General features: G+C 30.3%; 2 long non-coding RNA genes across 2 annotated transcripts; one reads left to right on the forward strand and one right to left on the reverse strand.

Moving 5' to 3' along the window:
• Nucleotides 1-5,303: 5,303 nt before the first annotated feature.
• Nucleotides 5,304-5,853, reverse strand: LOC123678387. Its single transcript, XR_006747234.1, has 2 exons — nucleotides 5,794-5,853; nucleotides 5,304-5,736 (listed from the first exon to the last, which is right to left on the reverse strand). It is a non-coding gene; the product is annotated as an uncharacterized LOC123678387 (long non-coding RNA).
• A 386-nt stretch (nucleotides 5,854-6,239) lies between these two features.
• LOC123678386 lies at nucleotides 6,240-7,541 on the forward strand. The gene is made up of 4 exons (XR_006747233.1): nucleotides 6,240-6,454; nucleotides 6,579-6,683; nucleotides 6,792-7,006; nucleotides 7,100-7,541. It is a non-coding gene; the product is annotated as an uncharacterized LOC123678386 (long non-coding RNA).
• Nucleotides 7,542-9,754: the final 2,213 nt, after the last annotated feature.

Genomic DNA, 9,754 nt, shown 5'->3' on the forward strand with positions numbered 1-9,754 from the left:
TTTTCGGATTTATACCTACTTGATTTCGAGGGATCGCGGGCTTTTCAGATGGCGCATACATCGTTTACATTTGACATTTCTCTCAATTCTCGACTCTTGTGAATCAAGGGCGTAGATCTTTTTTTTTCTTGGGGAGGGATAATCGAAAAAAAAATGTTTGACGACAACTTTTATTCATATCTGTAATGTTAGAAAAAGAAGTTTGATAATGAAGTTTGAACCAAATTACTCGAAATAATTTTTGTTGTTACTAATTCGGTTGTTCTTACCTTGTTCTCAAATAAGAGTTACGAAGGAAAATGAGAAATCACTTGGATAATTTTGAGAAAAAAAAGTTTCATGAATATGAGCCCACAAAGGCTTTGCTTTCCATATACAGGTTGTTTCTAGTGTGTCTTACAGTTTATCAAATACTTATTAATCTTCACTACAGATTAGGTAAATAAATACCAAAACTTATAATTAATGCATTCATTAGAGCTTACTAGCTGGATCTTAAAAATAATTTGGATTTTCCTGAGGATTACTAGAGATTTTTCTCGAAATCGATAGCAGATACGACAAAACTATAACAAACCAAAAAGTGTAGTACTGGACCGGAGTTTTTTTTCTACATTTTTCTAAACTAACAGCCATTCACCAAAATATAGATTTGAAGGAAGGAAGCAGGCATCCTTCCAGAAAATATATCACCCTGTAGATTTGCATTCAAAATTAGCATATCACATAGTGAAAACTTTAAACTGGAATATCTATGGCCATTTCATATTAAATATCTTGTGAAGGGAAGGTTATACGAGAAAATAACTTGAACTTCAACACATGTATCTCAAAACAAAATGTTTGGGGACTCATGTTATAGGACTTTTTTCCTAAAATAATCCGGAAATCTGTCATTTTCATTTGTATCCCCAATTTAGGAGCACCATGTAATTACCCCCAGTATCCCCCTATTTCTACGCTCTTGTCGTGAACTTTGATTATAGAACAATAATATTTTATATTCTATGGTCTGTCATTATATTCCATTCATTTGAGTAAAAATTCGATATGAACTGAATTGTAATTTATTGTCTGAAACAAAATCGAATCAGTAAACACACCAGGTATTCTATGCATCTTAATCGTATCCTACTGATTTTTATCGTACACATTCGAAATAAAGGAAATTTTTGCGAGAATATGACAATTTGTGGACAAGGATGAAAAAACAAGCAATGTATCGAATAAGTAATATATTTTTTATTTAGACGAAACGGTTAATGAATAATTAATTAATTATCAGACAAGATCAGAGATCCTGTATTATCCTATTCACAGATTGTCGGTATTTTCACTTTATTCAGAATACATCTTATTCTTATGTCTCTTATGGTTAAATTTTACTTCATGAATTGGATAGATAGTAGAGATACGTACAGATTCGAAAATAAAACAAGAAATTTTTTAAGGAAATCGTGAAAGAATGGATCGAATTTACTTATGACATCGTGAAAATTGTTTCTGTTATTTTTGTTTTTTTTTTCAGAAATTACTCATTTCCATAAAAGTTCTTTTCCCAAATAACTTAGAATATTGCAAAAAACATGCAATCGTCGACAAAGATGTAAAAGAAACCAAAACAAATTTATTTTGATAATTATATTTGACTTCAATAGTCTTTCTGAATTGAAATTAATGAATTTATTTTTATGCATTGTCATGTATTTCTTTTTCATATTAATTCAATTAAATATCTCTAGTGTGCTTTTTTGCAGGTACGCCCAGCGTGACCAGATTGAAATATGGTGAATCTACTAAACTTGCCGCAGAAATCCACTAAAAATCTACCAACACCGTTCAGAAATCTACTAAAAATCTACTAACATATTTTTGACAAAATTTCACAGATTCCGCTGCATTAGATTTAAACATTATTCAGAATACACTTTATTCTACTGTCTCTTTTGCTTAAATTTAACTTCATGAATAGGATAAACAGTACAGATGCGTACAGATTCGAAAATCAAACAAGATTTTATTTCAAAATTTAAACGACAAAAAAAAAAGCAAAAAAACGGAACAAAAACAAATAGGATCAAAATAGCAAATATAAACGAACAAATTTATATATTTAAATAAACAAAAGGATATAAATAGAAATAAAAACTAAAATATTTCGGATAAAAATAACATTAAATAAAGATATGAAATACTACAGTTGAACATAAAAAAAATAATTGAAAAATCAGTATCAATCTGCAGTCAAATCATCGTCTTTAACATCCGTATATAAATTTTCACTATCTATCGAATCGAGCATATTTTTTGTAGGTTGAAAACAACAACAATCACCTATCTCTTTAAGTCCTTCTTTAGCATTTTTTAATAATGCTGTTTCTATTTTTTGTTTTCAGCCGAAAATATTCTCTTGCATTTCGCATTCGAAATCTGAAATATGCAGCCACCCAAATTTGTCGATGAAATTCCAGTTAGACATATTTTTTTCCACTGAATAGAATACCAAATGTGAGATAATGGTATATTTTCAACGGAAGTTTACACACCATCTGTTTTTAATGAGACACCCTTCGGATATTCCATCATTCTTCGTATTTATTCTCAGCCGACAGCCACCAAAGAAGTTTTATGATTTTATTATGTTTAAGTAGGTACGTTCTTCTAGAAACACGTAGAATGTAGAACCTCAATGAGAATGAACAATGAATTGATTCATAGGAACAGTCTAGACATCCGAATTTCCATATTCCCAACCGTCTCGGTTATATTTTTTAAAACTACCAAAATCTACTAAAATCTACCAAAAGATTTCTTCCTACTAAAAACTCCATGAAAATGCGAAAAATCTACTAAAAAAGTAGATTTCTACTAAATCTGGTCACACTGGGTACGCCCTTTCCAATTGAAATGGCAGTATATTTTTGATGGTCTTTGTTATGTGCTTTCAACAATTGAACATTTGCTCGCATAGCCACATATAAAATAATATGAATCTAAATAATTGAATTGATTGGAAATACGAAGAAATATCTCCGTAAAAATTCTCTATAAATTAAAGGTCATCAAAAAAACTATTTTGTTGTGTGAAATTAATATATTCAAATCTGAAATATTCAGCCACTCAAATATGTCAATAAAATTCCTGTTACAACAATTTTTTTTCACTAAATAGAATACCAAATAGGAGATAATGGTATATTTTCAACTGAAGTTTGAACACCATCTGTTTTTAATGAGGCACCTACCCTTCGGATATTCCATGATTCTTTGTATTTATTTTGAGCCTACAGCCACCAAAGAAGTTTTATGATTTTATTATGTTTGAGTAGGTTCGTTCTTCTAGATCCACGTAGATTTTAGAACCCCAATGAACGATGAATTGATTCATCGGAACATTCTAGAGTCTAGACATTCCCAACCGTCTCGTTTAGATTTTTTAAAACTACTAAAATCTACCAAATGATTTCTTCCTACTAAAAACTTCATGAAAATGCGAAAAATCTACTGAAAAAGTAGGTTGCTACTAAATCTGCCGATACTTAGTTTCATTATATTTTTAGTATCTATGGAAATTTTAACTCAAATGATAGGTGCACTGAAATTATCGTACAAAACGCTATTATCGTACATAGTACTCAGCAGCAAAATTATCGTACAAAACGATAATTATCGTACGAACGGCAACGCTGTTGCACAGGTTTTCTTCCACTAATCATCCAGGCTGTAATGACTTGCCCATAGAGTAAGTATATACATACTTGTTCTATGGACTTGCCTTCTTCTTTTTACGAGAGGATTAGCGATTCAAGTTCATCTCCAAGCCACCTATCGGAAGAAACTGTAATATCGGCTTAAGGTACGGTAGGAGTGAAAGCTTTGACGGCGTGCATTTCTGCAAGTTAAATTTTTATATTTTAGTGTTCGAGGAGTTATAAGAGTTGTGTTCTAGAGTTTCATCATTTATCTAATATTTATTTCAACATTATGGATAGTAATTACTGCCCTAAAATAACGAAATCAAAAGTGTTTTGTTGTGTTTATGGATGCAACAGTAGAGCAAACAGAGAACCCGTTTCATTCCATAGCTTTCCCAAGAATAACAGTTGTAAACTGGAAATAATTAGCAAAAGTGGTATTGTCGAGAAAGTTGATGTACGAAAAATTTGGGAGAAAAATTTGAAGTGCGGAAAGAAAATAACACCTTCCATGAAAGTTTGTTCAAAGCATTTTGAAGAGTCTGATTTTCATATACAAAGTAAGTTGTGAAAATATCAGTATCAATCGAGCTCCATGTGTAGTAATATTTTTCAATATTCAGGTAAGGAGCTGAGACACGCAGATTTGTGTTTGAGACCGAGAAAAACTAACTTGAGACGCCGAAATTTGAAAAGAAATGCAGTCCCAACAATAAACCTTCCTACAGGTACTCATGAGAACATAAAGAAGAAAGAAAGACGGAATTCAACTAGATATGATCCTGTACAACAACCAATTGTAATTATATAATGATCCTTTTAAATGAAAATAAATCTAATATTTACAAAATTTTCAGTTGAAATCTGACTGTGAAGTAATGATCCAAAATCAAGATGAAAATGAACTTCATGCTCAGGTAAAGTATTGAGATATTCTAGTTGAATCAAATGATGATACTGAAATTTCAGGAAATGATTCACAGGCCTGATGAATTTTTGGCTGCTGAAGCTCTATGTGCTTTTATCAATAAGGATAATTTGTGAATATTACTACAAATCAAAAGCTCAACAGCTTGACAGGGTTGAATTCTTTCGAAATGCTGAAAACTATTGAAATTTTAGTATTAAGAAGAAAAAGAGAAAGTTTTGTTTCATCCCTCAATATTAGGGAAAAAATACATTTACAAAACTAAAGAATGACACGAGCTATGTTGTATTGTCTTTACTCTTTGGAAACATCAGTTCCCAAAGTATAAAAGAAATTTTTTATGACATGCTCACTGTGTTAATGGCAGTATTGAAACCTACGATCTATCTTCCACCTATTGAGTAATGTTTTACCGTGGAACCTGGTTCCTAAAATAGAAGAAATAATGATTATATGTTGTGCGATTGTAAACCTGTCCAGCCCCATTTTTTCTGAAGATAATTTCTGAATATTTTTGTATTTTGCCTTTATTTCGAGTAGCAATATAGATGTTAAATCTAAAGCTTCTGTGTAGCGAAACAATTGTTATTTATATATATATAATCTGTATCCCATTTGTTACCTTTCGGTGTATGGGTTAGTTGTTATTTGAATAATAAGTGGAAATAGAATAACTGGAATTTTATTTCAAAAAATATATTAATTTTTCAATTATTCATTACAAATATGGTGTAACATTTTCTCAATATATTTTTTTTTCAAAGAAGTTAACATATTATATTTGTATTCTTCATCAAAGGGCACCTTAATTTCAATGAATGAATTATTGCTTGAAAAATAAATAATAAAGTGGCAAATGTCTAAATTTAGGATTGCAATTCTCACCTGCACCTGTGCAAAGTATTTATGTTTTTTTTTCAGTTCATAATTATTATTCTCTTTTATGATATATTTACAATTCCCCAAGTCAGAGGCTTGCTTTGCTGAAATATAAAGATATTTTTTTTTAATATTATTTTCAAGATGTTAAGGCGAACAATTCTAAGCATAATACTAATACTTTTACCTATATTCCCACACATAATACATGACCGGCATTCAAGACCGCTTCTCCTAAAATGTTTGTTTTTTAGATAATGGACGATTATTCTTAAATTAGAATGAATTCACCTTCTATCACATTCCTATTATTTGGAGTTGCTTCCAAATACCGGAAATATTCAGTTAAACTGAGGAATACACTATTTTCTTTGTCCATCATATTTCTTTCTTCACAAATAACACTCAAAATATTTTTGTTTACAATATCTTACCTTTAGCCGAAAAAGCATGCTGAAGAGGGCGCTGCCTACCCTTGAATCGGGAATAGATAGCCCAAAAAAATCCAACGTTGCCAAATGTACGAAATACAATTATTTTAGGTTATGGCGCGGAATACAAGTTTTGAAGTTTGTCATTAGTCTCTGTTGAGTACTTGGCTGCTAAGAACTGATCGTTGGCTTAGAACATTTATTTGTTAGTCGTTAGTAATTCGCCAGTTCATTTCTCAAAATGCCTGTTATATGCAAATTTTGTGAAAAAGTCTTTAGCAATCAATCTAACCACAATCGACATATTAACGAAGTGCATAATGAAGTTGCAGAGCCAATATCTTATGAAAGGAATACTGTTTGGAGTAGCCATTGTCTGGAACCAAACTGCAATAGATCGTTTTCTAACAACAAAAATCTAATGCAACATTTACATAATGACCACTCAATTAAGATGTCTAAAAACATCTTACACTCAATGAACTTTGTGACAGAGTCTTATATATTGAAGAATACTAATGGTTAGTAAAATTCATTATTTATTGAAGCCTCTCACTAGAAATATCTAATAAAAAATTAAAATTCACTAATTGATCACCATTTAAATATATTTCTGTCAAAAAGGAATTATTGTATTATTTTTAGATTTTGAGAACATGAAGACAAACATTGAAGTTACCAATGGTTGTTATATTCTAAAAAGTAAATATGCTAGTACTATCGGTGAAGTAATATATTATAAATGTAACAGTAAGTCTTCATTGTTAATTATTGATTATTATAGGTAATTTCCTTCTAATTAAACATATACCCACCTAATAATTTCTAATAGTTGTAATAATGGATTTCTCATTTAAGACTATAGTGTTAAAGATGTTGATCAAAGAAGTAGATTGTTGAAGTTGCACAAGTGAATTGGAGGTTACTATGGAGAGTAATAAAATCACAGTAGAGTGGCAGAAAGTCCATTATGGACATACCTTAGAATTGCAACATTTGCAACATGTTAGATTGTCAAAACCAGATAAGCAGAGTATTGCTACTAAAATGGTGAATGGTGTTACAAATCAAAGGTAAAGTAAATTAAATGATTTTTCTGGCAAATAATAATTTAATATCTCCATTTTCACAAATGTTAATAATTAAATTTTATTCATTTTTATCAGGATTCTTGAATCGGCTCGGGATAGAATTGGGAGCATTTGAGAAGAATTGATTTACTAACATCAAGATATTTACGAAATATAGGAAATAGCTGCAGTCTTGAACTGAGAAATGGAAAACGACGACATCCTAATGATGCATTTTCTATTGCTCTTTGGGTTGAGGAATGTGAAAAACTTTAACAAAATCCTATTTTATTTTATAAACAGCAAAGAAAAGAGCATAGTATATGGAAAAATGATGATTTTTGTATAATTGTTATGAATACTTTTCAAAAACAAATGATTAGAAAATTTCTACGAATAATTACTATTGACAGTACACATGGTTTGAATGGTTATGATTTTGAAATGACAACAATAATGGTACTAGACGAGTTTCACCACGGTTTCCCAGTGGCTACAATGTTTTCCAATAGAAAGGATACAGTAGTTTATAGATTATTTTTTACAGAAGTTAGGGAGGAAGTAGGTATGTGAAATGGTGTTGGACGTATATTCTGAGTTCTTATTATGGAAAAAAAAAATTTGGAAATATTCAAATTTTGAATTTTTTCATAGACAAAGTAGTTTATAATATTTTAGTTTGAATACCAATTGATCATAAAACTTTAAAATTATGGTGAGGGATTGAAACTCAAATTACACTTCTAAATACCTATGTAAAATAATAGTTCAGTATTCCATTTTTGCAAACATTCAAGACATGCTTGCTTAAAATTTATTTGGTAATGGAGTAAACTTTGTCTAAGAGTAAAGAAATATAATTTTTTCATTATATTCAAATGAACAATGAACAAACTTTATATACTATTTACCGATTATTAGACATAAAGTGTTGTGAGCAAATATGCTTGTTTTGTGAAGTATGTACTCACATGTTTTCATGTGAATGAAAATTTTATTTGGAAAACAGGACTATGTGTAAACACATTCATATGCTAATAAATAAGCTTCAAACTGAAAATAAATTGGAACCTGTTCTTGACTTCAGAGTACATAATATATCCAGAGAACTGTTAGCGTTGTCTGAAAAACCAAATTCCTCTAATAAAAAATTCAAGGATATAAAAGATTTAGCTTCCAAATTTGAGAGTTTAGACTTTGAAAAGTTTGATGATGAAACTATAAACAAAATTCATCACCACCTAATAATTAGAAAAAATATAACAAGTTGTTCTAATTTTCCAAATGACAATACCAAGTTTCAATTAAGAAATTAATAAAATCAAAGACTAGTCTCAAAAGACCAACATTACAGGAAATTTAAGCCGTGCCTCTGAAGATTCATTTCTCTATAAATCGGTAGAACCACTGAATGACCATCAATATTGTTGAATTACTTGATTGGATATGTAATGTTTTCAGTCGGACATTTTTTTGAAATAAATACTATTTCTCTATTTCAGAATCGTAATGAGTTCATTACAGTTCTAAAAACAGTGCTGTAATGAACTCATTACAGCATCGTTTTCAGTTATATTTTTCGGTTTGTGGTTGTCTATACTGACTTCCAATCCTATCAAATTTCAACAAACGTCAATAATTGTCAATACAATATAATTTGGATATAGTGAGATGATTTGCAACATTATTCGTTATTTTTTCTAAATTCTGGTGGTGATGGATCTATTTCGTCAGACATAACTCACGATATTGAAGCGTAATTGTAAATTATTCCAAAATTCGGAACGTACGATTCAAATTCCGTGATCTGTCAATGTTCGTAATAGTGACACCAACTGCCAATATACAATACAAATGTTACTAGGATATATAATCTGAATTTTTTATTGAATTTCGACAATATATCACAAAACTTTACTGAAATAGAGAAAATATCGTCTAATGCTCGTTGCAGAAGGCAATTCCATCACTCTTGCTTGCGAAATTTCGCATTCGTGTTGAAATAGGAGCCCATTCTGCAACTTGTTTTAGAATATACTATTATGGTAGGCGTTATTCCTCAATATGTAATCACATTCAAGTAATTTTCTACACCAAAGAAAGAATAATGCAAGCATTTTATTCACAAAATAAACCTTGATACATATATTAGTCTCAAAAATTAGAACATTCATATGGGAAATTTTTCACAATTAAAATTAACTTACCGGGCGAGAGTCAAAATATTTCGATTTTTTGCTGTTGATTTGACGATTGATTCAGCAATCTTTCACAATATATGCACATATAAATATAAGAAATTTTAAGATATCATCTATCAAACAGAATTAACTGATTCAAGTTCTAACTAATTTGTATTTCGCGCCATAACCTACATTACATTACATTTGGCAACGTTGGATTTTCCTGGGCTATCTATCCTCTCGTCTTCTTTTTTCAAACAGTACTGTGAGAAATACTCAAATAAACTAATCAAGGTGTGTTTGAAATTGATACAACTTTTTAGTTTCAAAATTTCTTGGATCAAAACCAATATTACAAACAAACTGAATAATCCAACCTCCTGTCAATGACATTTCCAATGCCAACCCGAAATCTGCAATTCAAAATGTTACTGAATGAGCCATTAGTCGTTACTAAGATGCATCTTAGTCATTACCAACTTAATTTCGATTTTCCACAGCCACCCGGGATGTCAATAGAGAGTTATTGCAACGCACAAATAAGCTATCTTTTATTACAGGATCGCTT

This window comes from Harmonia axyridis, chromosome 4 (assembly GCF_914767665.1).
Source record: "Harmonia axyridis chromosome 4, icHarAxyr1.1, whole genome shotgun sequence".
Lineage (NCBI taxonomy): Eukaryota > Metazoa > Arthropoda > Insecta > Coleoptera > Coccinellidae > Harmonia > Harmonia axyridis.